Source organism: Microtus pennsylvanicus, chromosome 5, assembly GCF_037038515.1.
Source record: "Microtus pennsylvanicus isolate mMicPen1 chromosome 5, mMicPen1.hap1, whole genome shotgun sequence".
Classification (NCBI taxonomy): domain Eukaryota; kingdom Metazoa; phylum Chordata; class Mammalia; order Rodentia; family Cricetidae; genus Microtus; species Microtus pennsylvanicus.
In genome coordinates, this window is record NC_134583.1 from 126,410,817 (window position 1) to 126,424,194 (window position 13,378).

A 13,378-nucleotide genomic window follows, 5' to 3' on the forward strand; every position below is an offset into this window, starting at 1 on the left:
CTTATCAGGTAGCTGTGTAGGCTCTGGGAAAGAATCAGTGGTTTTAGCAAAAGTCTCAAGTTTCTGCAAAGTAGGGCAACTATTGCCGTACACAGCAAAGGTGTTATTTTAGAGAAAACCTCTAAAATTGGGGATCCAGTAAAGCGTGGCTTAGTGGCATGACCTTGAGAGAAGGTAGCCATTCTGCTCTGAGGAACCATCTGCCCTTGGACTTGGCTCTGAACGCTGACTAAGGGCTTGAGGGGGGACAGTTTCCTTACTAACACTTTCTCCTCTTTGTTTGCCCTTTGTGTAACATCTGAAGCCATCTGGTTTAGTCCTAAGGAACTCATAGAGTAGAAACAGTCTGGCCTTGGGACCTAGTCTGTTATTTTGTGTCTGCTGCTGACAGCATGCCTCTACTGGGTAAAACTAGTTAAAGCCTCGGAGTTTTTTTTGTTTTTTTGGTTTTTTTTTGTTCTTTTGCTGGTTTCCCTACCTGTCTCAGTTCATCTTGAAAGACCCTCAGAGAGGACCTTTCCTCTCTGATGAAGACCCCAGAACCAGGACACTCCGAGACCAGGCCACAGGATGCAATTAGCAAGAGGTTTATTGAGTAAACACAGGTACCTGCGGGCAACAAGTCTTTCGGAGGACTTGCGCACCTGCCAACTGGAGGATGGGCTTTTTATAGGGAAGAGCAAAAAGCAAGTTTACAGAAGCAAAAGCGTGGTTATCGATCGACCGGAATGAGGCGGGGGCATGAATGGTTTCCCCTCTTAGCATGGGTGTCAGCAAGAAGCAAGTTTACAGAAGCAAAAGCATGGTTATCGGAATGCGGCGGGGGGCATGAAAGGTTTCCTCTCTCAGCATGGATGCCTGGCAACAGTCATCCTGTTCCTATCTTATAACTAACCTGCTTTGTTGACATCCTATCTTATTGACATCTTGCCTTGCAGTCTTCCTATCTCTATCTCCTGCTCTCCCAGGCACCTGGGATGTTCTTATGGGAGCAGGCTGGCTGCTGATCCGGAGATTTGTTTAAAACAAACAGGACATTCCCCCGGGAGCATGCTAGCTGCGGGTTTTGAGGAGGGGGTCTGTGGGGTCTTTCATTTCCCCCTTTTTCTTTTTTGTTAATGAGTTAAATCTTTTACTCAAAGCAATTGTTGTGGTAACATGTGATACTGATGGGTCAGTACTAGGGCCTGAATGACTGACAGCCTGTCTTTTAGGCGATTTAAGATGCAGGGCCCAAACAGGAGAATCAGAAGGAGGATAATCAAGGGACCCATCAAAGAAGACAATAGAGTTGTAAACCAGGGAGACTTATTAACCCATCCGTTGAACCATCCTTGTTGTGATTCGAACAGCTTTGTCTCTGTCTTAACCTCTCTCTAAGCTTGGTCATGGATCTTCTAACCAATCCAGTATGGTCAGCATAGAAGTAACATTTTCCCCTGAGTGTAGCACAAAGACTCCCTTTCTTTAAAAGCAACAGGTCCAGGCCCCTCCTGTTATGGAGCACCACCTCTGAAAGATTTGCTCAGACAATAGCCATATGAAAACTAGTACAACTGATGGGACAAAATAACTTATACTTTACAGAGCAGTATTGGGAGAAGATGGTAGAACATCTCTAGGGTGTACATAGCTCTTAACAAAATTATCTGAATGAGGCTTGAAAGTAACTACATGGTAGACATTGTGAACCACTGTAGACCCGAGAATAGCACCCAACACTGTGGCAATAATAGTCTATTGACTACAAAGAGCTTAACTCAGCCCTAAGAAACACATGGATGCCTTCTCATAAGAGGCAAGTTCAGTATTATGAATACAAATCTCTTTTGCTGTAGACACCGGGAGTGTTGTTCCTCAACTCCAGAGAATGTGCCGGAGAAGTCAGTTTCGGTCCAGCTGGCACCACATGGCATTTACGGGTTTCCATTGCATCCTGTAGCATCAGCTTTATCCAAATGTACAGGGTTGTGTCCGTTGTGAGAACTTTAACAAACAATGAGAGAAAATGCAATACAGGATGACAAATGTTTAAAACAAAACAAAAAGCCCTAAAACCAGAGGACAGCGAATGAGGACATAAATATCTTTTTGAGACTGACTTACTCAGGCTTTACATTTGTAAGTACAGCATTAAAAAAAGTTTTAACATCCCATTGACATCTATTTTTTCATATATTAAACCATATCTGTTTATCTTTTGAAAGCCATATCATTTCATAACCCCACAGATTAAAACAAGATTTTCCTGTAGAAAAAAAAAACCTGTCAAGAGGTAAGGAAGCTTTAGGTGTGTTTGCTTTTTCTCTGAAGTTATCTGCACAAAACGGTCTGATCCGGAAAAATCTCAAACTGTAAAAAAATAATTCCTGTCAATAGGTCCCAGACACACAGTGGAGGAACAGAACAGAATTGCCTTTTGCTTCTGCTGTCTGATATTGTGCTTCAAAAGACCCTAAAAAAAATGAGCAGAGCCCTGTGGGTTTCTGACTCTAGGAAAGAAGAGCCTTAAAGGTGATGTAAGCCCACCTTATAGCGGATGTGCCTGCCCTGTGTAAGCCTTGAGCTCAGGATTTCATCTCCAGGGTCAGCCACTGTCAGTGGATACATGAGCAGCAGCTAACTAGCCAGGCAACAGAACTAGTGGCAGCGATTGCCGGGGTGTTTTGAACCCAGGACAGGACAGGAGGGAGGGAGGTCTGTCCAGTCATTTTTGCTGGTCTCCAAGGCCAATTATGTCAATTTGTTCTTTCAGAATCTTATTTATCCTATCTATCTGACCTGAGCTTTGGGGTTGGTAAGCTTAAGTTCCAATTGATCCCCAATGTCTTGGCCACACCCTAACTTACCTGGGCAACAAAGGCAGGTCTATTATGGGACATGATTATCTTGGGCATCCCAAACCTTAGGATGATTTTTTTTTTTATGATCTTCTTAGCCATTACATTGGATGTCTCAATCTTGGTCAATGTATGATGGCTGTCTTCTTTGGCAAATGTGTGGCCTCCTGGAGGCTCAAAATTTCCGCAGATGTCAACAGTCCTTTTTGTCTGTATATTGCTTTGAAGCATACCTGCTGTTAGTATAGACGTTTCCTCTGCCATCTGTAGAGCTTGTATCAAAGCCACAAGTTCAGCGTTCTGGTCGGGTTGCCATCCCTGAACGGAGGCTACTGGCCCAGATCATTTGCTTCCTGTCCACCAATGTTGCCCCCGCCTTCCGCTTACCTTCAATCTTGTGTACCTGCTTAGCTCGGACCACCAGCCTTGTGCCCCTGGCAAGCTTTGCCCTCATTTTCGGCTCTGCCTGGCACAGCTTAGCCTGCCATTTTGCCATTCGCCTGTCCTTTATGCAGATGCTGGTAGGATCCTTAGTCCATCGACGTCAGCCCAGCACAGGAGCAGTAGTCAGGCACAGGAGGGCACCTGTGGTAGCATGGTGACTGCTGTATCACAGTCTGACATGGGTGAGGGGAGCAAGACTGTAGAGTGAGCAGTCAGGGCTCATGCAGGCTTTAGAGCAAGCACAGCATCAAGGCAGTTGCTAGGAGGTGAGGATTTCTTCAGCGGTGATGGCAGGGAGAGGTGGTCATCCTGCTGAGGAGGGCGTGGTAGAGGCAGAGGCAGACAAGCAGCCTGCGTCTCCTGCAGAACTGAAAACAGCAGCGAAAGCAAAAGTCCCTCGTTTGGTCAACAAAAGGCTTTGGTCATACATTCAGAAGTGACCAGGGAGGAACGAGTCATTTATTTGTCTTTTTCCCAAATTTCTAGTTCGTAAGGTGTCCAGTTTGTATTCTTTACTCAGTTCCAGTGTTCCTCTTCATTTGTCTTTGATCTTCTGTTGCCCAGGCTCCTAATCTGTCTGAGTCCTATCTTTCTTTTGCTTCCCGCCTCTCTCTCTTTCGCTTCCCTTTCTCTGTCCCTCGTTTAACATTTTTTTTTTTGGTCTCTCCAAATTTTACTAGGTATAATCTTGTGACCTATCTACTTGCTGTAACTTTTTCTTATATCTGATGTTGCCTGTCCTATGTAGGCCATGGCTACTGCTGTCTGCTGACCTTCAGAGGTTGGGTAAAATGCCTGTAAACTTTTATTAATCATTTAAGGAGCATAGATTGTAACTGGTCCCTGGAGAACCTCTCTTACCTTGGCCGAATTAGTGGGGTGCCTTGCAGCCCCCCCCTGAGATTTGCCATGAGCCCAGCATTTTGACTGTCAGTTTCTCCCTTTAAGAATTAATTAGACATTATCATGTAGAAGAATGAAGATAGATCCATATTTATCTCTATGCACAAAACTGAAATCCAAACAAATTAAAGACCTTAACATAAAACCAACAATATTGAACTTTTTATAGAAGGAAAAAATGTTTAAAATTCATTTTCAAACACAGAATCAGTGGCATAGACGTTGAGAGAAACAATCAATAAATAAGATTTTTAAAACTGAGACGCTTTTTGTATAGCAAAGGATATAATCAACGGAATGTAATATCAACCTGTAGAATGGGGAGGTATCATGAGGCATATAAGGAACTTAGGAACTTAATCCTCATAAAAACAAATATTTCAGTACAATTATGTCACAGACCAAAACTGTAAATTCTCAACAAATGAACTTGAAATGACTGAAAGATATTTAAAATTTGCTTAAATATAACATCCTTAATCATCAGGGAAATGCAAATTAAACAATTCTGAGATTTTATCTTATTCCTGTAAAACTGACCAAGATTAAAAATATCATTTGACAATTTATGCTTACAGCTACTTTGAACATTAGCATGGTGGATTTTCAGAATTAGATAACATATTACCTTAAAAACTTAGCGACATCCTTTATATTATCATTGACAGAATCTGAAAACAACCCAAAATGCACCTTTTTTATATTAATAATAAATGAGAATCTTTGCCATGTTTTTTTTTTTTAAATAGCCATAAACATTATAAAGAGTCAAAAGGGCCATTTTAACTCAACCTCATCATTCAGTAACACCCCCTTTGCCATCGTAGTGGGGTGAGAGGCTTTAGCAGATCTTTGCCTTGTGGGGCAACTCGGGGCCCCCACCTTATCACAAGCATTGTGAGCAAACAAGTGTTAAATTCAGATCTAAACATGGGCTGGCTTAGAAGCTCAGCTGGGCTGTTCATATGGCCCTGGCCCTGTGCCAGGCCTTTTACAGCAATAGTTCTTGAAGACAGTGTAGTCCTGCATCCATCTAAACAGAGCGGGGAATTTACTTCCTCTGGACACACTGCATAGTAAGAAATATAGAAACCAACAATCTGTAGTTTTTTTTTTTTTTTATAAGCATATTATTTTAAAGTGACTTAATTTAATTTTCCCAATTTTTAAACCAGAGGCTTTTACCTGGATGCAGCACATGATGACTGGTATAGAGCATCCCCGGAAGACAGATGTTATCAGGGCTGGTAGGCCCTTTTAATGTCAGCTTACTCCATTACCTGCCACTTCTGAATCCACATTTACCATTTACCAACAGCCACAAGGATATTTACTTGCAATCTCTTGCCCTACTGCCAAAATGGAAAGGTCCAGGTTCTTTAGGGGACCTTTGCTTTTTAATAGGGTATCCGACCCCAGAGAAATAACCTACTGTAGGTTCCCAGGCTTACTGGGTCCTGTGGGGAGGAATTAGCACCAGCTTGGACCCAACTGGCTGGCATGTGTCTCCACAGGAGGCCTTAGTTCTGTGACCCTGGCGTTAGCACCAGCTACTTCCCCTGGGCAAGGGCCACAGATCTTTGGCACAAGGTTTTACATGGCATTTGCAGATGGGGGCTGCCATTCAATCTCTAGCACCTTATTTTCCAGGGAAAACAAGCCTTCTCCACAGGGAACCCCACTGGGGATCCTCCCAGGACCTGGCTTCAGTCTCAGCTCTGTCCATAGTGAGCTCCTAGTTGTATAGCACAAGCTTCCCATACTCCACCTCAGTACTCACAGCAATCTAGCAGCTTTTCTCTGAATGGGATTCCAGAGGCCCCAGGAGGAATTCCCTCCAGGGAACTTGTGAGGTCAGGATTGGTCCACCGTCTGGAAGCCTCAACTCAGTTCCTCTTTAGCCCTCACACTGCCAGTAGCAGCTGTGAAGACCTTTGCACTGGCTGTAGGGGGAGGGAACACCTTGGACTGTCTAAGGCAGCCCTCCTCCCCCAGTCCTCCCCTGCGGTGCTGGTGGACTTCAGGTCAGCAAGAGAGGACGTCACTCTCAGCACAAGGATTTCAGGGGGTGCCCACAGCTGCCCCCTTCTCTGACTTGGGCCAGGGTTGCTGCCATGCCCTGCCCTGCGTCCTGCTGAGAAGTTTGCTCAGAGGCTGGTTGCCCGCCTAGGCCTGGCTCCAGGCTGCGCCGCAGGAGATCACAGCCCTGCTCCCTCTCCCCTTGCAATAGCAAGCAGGGCAGTTCAGCAGCACAGCCTCAGCAAGGCACAGCCTAGAGAAGTAAAGGAGGGGCAAACTGTCAGCATTCCTTTTGGATTTTCATAGAGTTGGGGTCAAAGAGGTGGTTATTTACTGCCCCATGGTACCAGATTTAGACTCGAGTACAAACAGATATACAAAACAAAGAACATATTAAGCACAAAAATACACAGACAATACAGATGCGCCGGCTCGGATTCGGCGTAATGCCGAAAGCAGAATTTCAGATGGAGACAATGGGAGTCCAGACCTCCCTTCTCCAACCAGATCCACGTATCTTTCCGACACGGGTTGAGCCCCGAAGGCTCCAGACGCCCCTGGAACGTCTTCCAAAAGGCTGCGAGGGAAAGTCCGAACTCGTCAGTTCCTTTCTACCTCGCCAGATTCAGAGCACTCAGATCTGAGCGTACAGAGCTTAACAAAGAACACAAATGACACAGACACAGACTAACGAATGGGTGCTGGCCAGCTTACCTCCCGGTGGTGGGTCGGTAGCTCCTGGGTGAAGGTCTTCAATTCCCGGCCAATGCACCAAATGAAAGACCCTCAGAGAGGACCTTTCCTCTCTGATGAAGACCCCAGAACCAGGACACTCCGAGACCAGGCCACAGGATGCAATTAGCAAGAGGTTTATTGAGTAAACACAGGTACCTGCGGGCAACAAGTCTTTCGGAGGACTTGCGCACCTGCCAACTGGAGGATGGGCTTTTTATAGGGAAGAGCAAAAAGCAAGTTTACAGAAGCAAAAGCGTGGTTATCGATCGACCGGAATGAGGCGGGGGCATGAATGGTTTCCCCTCTTAGCATGGGTGTCAGCAAGAAGCAAGTTTACAGAAGCAAAAGCATGGTTATCGGAATGCGGCGGGGGGCATGAAAGGTTTCCTCTCTCAGCATGGATGCCTGGCAACAGTCATCCTGTTCCTATCTTATAACTAACCTGCTTTGTTGACATCCTATCTTATTGACATCTTGCCTTGCAGTCTTCCTATCTCTATCTCCTGCTCTCCCAGGCACCTGGGATGTTCTTATGGGAGCAGGCTGGCTGCTGATCCGGAGATTTGTTTAAAACAAACAGGACATTCCCCCGGGAGCATGCTAGCTGCGGGTTTTGAGGAGGGGGTCTGTGGGGTCTTTCAATCTTAACATTCTACAAAAGTTCAACACATTCTACTTTTTCTCATGTGATCTGACTTTCTACCGATTGCTTTGTCCTCCGGGGTCTTTCATGTTTCTCTGTTGTAGTAATATGGACGGCGGCAGGGTTGCGTCCCCAAACACCCCAGCCGCCTGCCCGGCTCGGCTAGCTTATGGCCCGAAATAATTACACACAAACTGTATTCATTTAAACACTGCTTGGCCCTTAGCTCTAGCCCTTGCTGGCTAATTCTGATATCCCTATCAACCCATCTCTAACAATCTGTGAGCACCGGTCTTACCGGGAAGATTCTAGCCTAAGTCCATCCTGGGTCTGAGCTTCATAACGTGCGTCTTCCCTGGAGCAGGTAGCATGGCGTCTCTCCTGCGTCTGCTCCGGAGAGGAGAGCTGTCTAGTCTGACCTCACTTCCTCTTCCTCCCGGCATTCTGTTCTGTTTACTCCACCCACCTAAGGGTGGGCCTATCCAATGGGCCTAGCAGTTTCTTTATTGCTTAGCCAATGAAATCAACAGATTGATATATGACACTCCCACATCACTCTGTTCCTTTGGACTAGAGAACAGGGCTCTCCCACACATGTGCGTGCTCTGTGGCTTCTCTGCAGGGTGAGTTGAGAGTACTTGCTGTGTTGACAAAAGCTTGAGTCAACAGGAAGTCAGTGCTGAGGGAATAGTGATTGTGCTGGGCTTCAGATCAAACATTGCGAAAAGAACCTTTGACTTTTGGGAGCTGGAGGCAGGAGGCCTGTGAAATCAGGGCTTGTCAGGGTGACACAGCAAAAGTCTGTCTCAAGCACAACAAAGTGGATGTTTGCATAATACCTGCACTACAGATGTGTGGTCCCGTTTCACAGCTGGTGCAAATGGGGAGTGTAGGTGCAGTTGCTGGAGCTTGAGCTTGTTCTTAGTTTTCAAACTAAAACCCAGTTCTCCTGAAAGATACAAAGCATGCTAGGAGGAGGGCTGTGAGGGAAGCTGGCTGAATTAAATGTAAGGTCAAGTGGGAAGGGGAAATATCTGTCAGTTAAATTATAGCAGCATTGGAGGACTTTTACTTTGCATTTATTAAAATCACCCTTTTTAACCCAAGCAAACTGTTTTCATAACACAGCTCCTTTAGAATAGATTCTTTTTTCCTGTTTTAATCTGTTGAGTCTAAGAAAAGGAAATTGCATATGGCATAAATTGAAATATTGCTTGAGCCTGCTCATTTTGAACCCAGATCGCCTGAACTGTATTTCAGATCATGCCTGTCATCTCCAGAGCTGTTCCCTTCCAGCACTAACTACCCTCTGTGCCTAGAATAGCTTTTCATTCAAGGACACAGCAAACGTGCTCTCTACTCTCTGGGGATTTTATTCCAAGCCATGGGCATCCATCCTGCGGGTTCATACAGCAGTACTGTTGCCTCCCAGCGTACTGTAATTTGAAGACAAAGCCCTGCTTTTGGAGGGTTGAGCCCTGAGGAAATGTGACTCTCAGAAAGGACACGATGTAGTAGCAGTTTTCGCAGAGTCTGGGACCGGACCGCAGTTGGGAAAATAGCTCCGTCCTTTTAAAGTGTATTGATTTTGAGCTAACATCTGAACTGTCGTAGTTAGGTCTTCATTGCTGTGAAGAGACATCATGACCACAGAAGCTCTTACAAAGGAAACATTTGATTGTGGTGGCTCTTTACAGTTCAGAGGTTCAGTCCATCATGGTGAGGAGTGTGGAGACATGCAGACAGGCGTGGTGCTGGAGAAGTGTAAAGACCACACTTCCTCCAGCAGGGCCACACCTCCTAATAGTGCCACTCCCTATGAGTTTGTGGGGGAGGCAAATACATTCAAATGACCACAGACTCTAAGTTTCTCATCCATGAGATGATGCTATCGACAGCACATTTATTCTCTCTCTCTCTCTCTCTCTCTCTCTCTCTCTCTCTCTCTCTCTCTCTCACAGGTGAACAGTGAACTAGATTATCTTTTAACATTCTGCAGCATTTTAATTTAATACTATATTTTGAATTTATTTATACTTGCATAAATAGCTCTACTTCATCTTTTAAACAGTTTCCTTTTAATAATGCAAGTTTTTATATTCTCCCCCCCCCATGAACCAAAATGTTTTTTATTCATTTTTTGGGTTTAAATTATTCTTTGGTGACACCCTTGACCTGAGATTCTTTATCATAACTCCTAACCCTTGCACAGATGCAGCCAACCACTTTCCTTGGCTGTCCCTCTGTACCCATGTATTGGAGGCCCACCCATTCTCCTGGTTCCTTGTCTTCAGCCTTCATTGTGCTGCTTTGGTGCTCAGCAGAAGTTCCCCCACCAACTTGACATACGCAGGCCCATCCCTATTGAATGCAAGCACACAAAGATGGGCTTGGCGCTTGTCTAAGACAGCGTCACATATGACACATGCTAGGCTGTCGTGGATGAGGGCCATCTTCAGCACCTCTTGAAAAACAGCGTTAACATCCCTTACACCTCCAGCTGCAAAGCCTTCCTTGGCCATCGTGGTAGATTATGAGCCTTGGCGGTGACAGGGAAAAGATGCTTTTCTATTGTAAAGAATCAGTGTCTTAGCCATGCATGGTGGCACATGCCTTAATCCTAGCACTTTGGGGCGCAGAGACAAGTGGATCTCTGTGGATTCAAAGATTCATAGTGAGTTCTAGGATAGATAGGACTATGAAGAGAGACACTTTCTCAAAAAGGGAAAAAATCACTTTCTTAAAATGTTTTTCAGAATAACATATAGTAAAACATTGTCGCTGTGAGGACCAACCTCCAGGAGCTCTGGGTTTGAGGGGGGTCTACAGAGTTGGCAGACCATCAACCAACTTGACTTTTCTATCTGAGAGAGTAAAACTTAATTCTCTGGGGCTGTCAAGGAGGGTTAAACTTAACTCTCTGGGGCCAGTGGAAAGGGGAGTTCTCTCTCTCTCTCTCTCTTTCTCTCTCTCTGTACATTTCTTTGCTTTTTTTCTCTCTCTCTTTATTTTTCCTTTTCAGCTTATATATCCCAGCAAAATCTTTCAAGCAATATAAAAGGTATAATGTGGGTGCATTCTATTTTTCAAGTGAATGATTATAATGAATACAGATAAAAAAGCGTGTTTCCCATTCCCCTCACATGATTAAACATCCCATATACTATAGATTATAACAAATTATTCCAACAAGCACATATGTTCCTATTCAAGCAACTGATAGTGTAAGTGAGCAAGGTATTTTTCTCAGCCAGTTCTTTTACTGGCAGCCTGCATTTCACAGTCACAAAGAAATGACTTTATTGCTTATCTCAAAAGGTAATCTTATAAAGAACCTTAAAAGAATCACAAACCTAAACTTTTATTTGTGAAGAAAAGCCATCTCTGTTTAAATCCTCAGGGAGCATATTTTTTTTTCATCAACAGGTTTTTAAATCTATATCTGTATCTATCTATCTATCTCTCAACATTAAGATTAAAAGATGTTGAGCTAGTTGGGCTTCTGTGACTCAGCTGTTTCTCTTAATCCCTAACCTAAGCTACAGTCTATACGGCTCCTTAAGGGAAACTCCTGTACTCTAGGTGTGTGACACTTCCTTGTTTTACTTTTTGTCTGTCCTCTGCAGCTTCTGCTTTATCAGGGGGCAGGGCAACACACATCTTGCTTTTACTTATATTAGGTTTCTCATTAAGCTAACCTCTATCATAATCCCTTACTAGATTTATTAAAGGCCATGAATCATCAAAAAATCGTATTTAAACTAAACTATTATTGTATAAAATCATTGCTTCAGTTAAACAGTACAACTTAGGAGGAAATCATTTTCATAATAATCCACAGGTAAAATGCCCAGTAGAACAGGACATTTTCAAGAGATAATCACACTACATTAAGAGCAATGGGGATCTCCCCATGTCCATTCACACTGGGTCAGATACCAGAGAAAAATGGCACTGGCGAACATGTAAGGCATATGAGCAGCAAGAGACATTCTGGGGTCGAGGCTCTCAGGGCCTTGCTGTCCAGGATTCACCCACCAGAGCTTTCCTTCCTGGTGGGCCGACCCCCTGAGGTCCACGTCACGGCAGTGTCACTGTCTGGAAGATGTCTTCCAGCACAACAAAAGTGGCCAAAATTCTTGAATCATCCCCTTACACAACATGAACTGGTCCTCCCCCCTTCGCTGTTGACCAAGGTTACTGTCCTGCCTGGTCCTGCAGTCATTTAGTCCCAAAGAAATACACAGAGGTCTACATTAATCATAAACTAGTTGACCTATTAGCTCAGGCTTCTTATTAATTCTTACATCTTAACTTATAATTCTTGTCTGTGTTAGCCACATGGCTTGGTACCTTTCATCAGTGAGGCATTCGTATCTGTGTCCTCTACATCTGGTGACAACTGAAGACTGAGCTTTCCACGTCCCAGAATTCTCCTGTTCTTCTCACCCTGCCTTTACTTTCTGACTGGTCGTCCTACCTATACTTCCTGCCTGGCTACTGGCCAATCAGCATTTTATTAAAATAATACAAGATAAAAGACCATTGACCCACAGCAATTCCCTTTTGGTAATGCATTACCAATTAGAGGGAAATATCACCCAGAAGTCTGTAGATAGGTTTTTTTTGTTTTTTTCGAGACAGGGTTTCTCTGTGGTTTTGGAGCCTGTCCTGGAACTAGCTCTTGTAGACCAGGCTGGTCTCAAACTCACAGAGATCCACCTGCCTCTGCCTCCCGAGTGCTGGGATTAAAGGCGTGCACCACCACTGCCCGGCTGATAGGTTTTTTTTTTTTGTTTTTGTTTTTTGCTTTTTAATTCTACCACATATACAGGTACTGCAATAACCAATGTGTGTTTCATTTTTGCATGTCTTAAAGTTAATACATAGTCATAATGTATCTCTTTCTGTGCCTTGCTTTTAGGACTCAGTCGTGTTTCTGGGATGCACTTGAGTTGGAAGCTAGGTCTGCAGTTTATTGGTTTCCATTACATGAATAAACCACAGTTAATTCATTTTCCTCTCCTTTTAACTAAAGCTCCTTTCTTTCTATACCATTTGTTCCTGTTTAACTTCTTATTTTGAGGATATTTTTTATCTTCATTGACCAGACTATGGCCTTCCTACCTTATTCACTCAACCAAAGTTTAGCCATTATCTTTCCATAGAATTCTTTGATGAAGTCCATCTTCCCTGCTAGGGACTATCATAGAATTAATTAAACCAAACAGAAAGTTTATTAACTGGAGCCTTAGGCTAGATGCCCAACTCTAGGCTGAAGAAAACAGATGAAGGCAAATGTAAAAATGTTTGAAAATGTTTAACCAAAATGGCCATTTAGGTATTTCATCCCTCTTTCCCGATGCTGATGTGAGCTTTAGATTTAATCAGAGCAAGAGTTTGGGGAGTGGGTAAGAGGCATGCATGATTAATAGTGCTGGTCAGGCTATGATTTGGTTGAACCACAGCTCAGTCTGTTTCTACAAGATAACCTTGAAGAAGTCTTTATTGCTTGTATGGACAATCTGGTTCCCAAAGATGATGGCTCCTGTTTTGGGGTGTTTGTCACATGAGATGATCTGTCTGCAAGGCTCTCTTATTCTTCAATCACGGTGTCTTCAGGTTTACAGGAATGACTGGCACCGATCTGGAGCCTTTTCTCATATTTGGAATAGGGTGTTACAAAAGCTAATAGTCAGCTACTTCAGTTATTCTTAACTTAAAAAAACAGATGTTTTTATTTAAATATCAACTGTAAGGCAGTTAAGGTGACCTCTAACAATCTGAACTTAAC

At 43.9% G+C, this 13,378-nt stretch overlaps 1 long non-coding RNA gene and 1 pseudogene across 1 annotated transcript; both read right to left on the reverse strand.

The window, feature by feature from the left end:
- Positions 1 to 564: 564 nt before the first annotated feature.
- Positions 565 to 7,576, reverse strand: LOC142850575 (uncharacterized). The gene is made up of 2 exons (XR_012910704.1): positions 5,968 to 7,576; positions 565 to 1,986 (listed from the first exon to the last, which is right to left on the reverse strand). It is a non-coding gene; the product is annotated as an uncharacterized LOC142850575 (long non-coding RNA).
- A 2,141-nt stretch (positions 7,577 to 9,717) lies between these two features.
- On the reverse strand, positions 9,718 to 10,106 carry LOC142851216 (small ribosomal subunit protein eS12 pseudogene; annotated as a pseudogene).
- Positions 10,107 to 13,378: the final 3,272 nt, after the last annotated feature.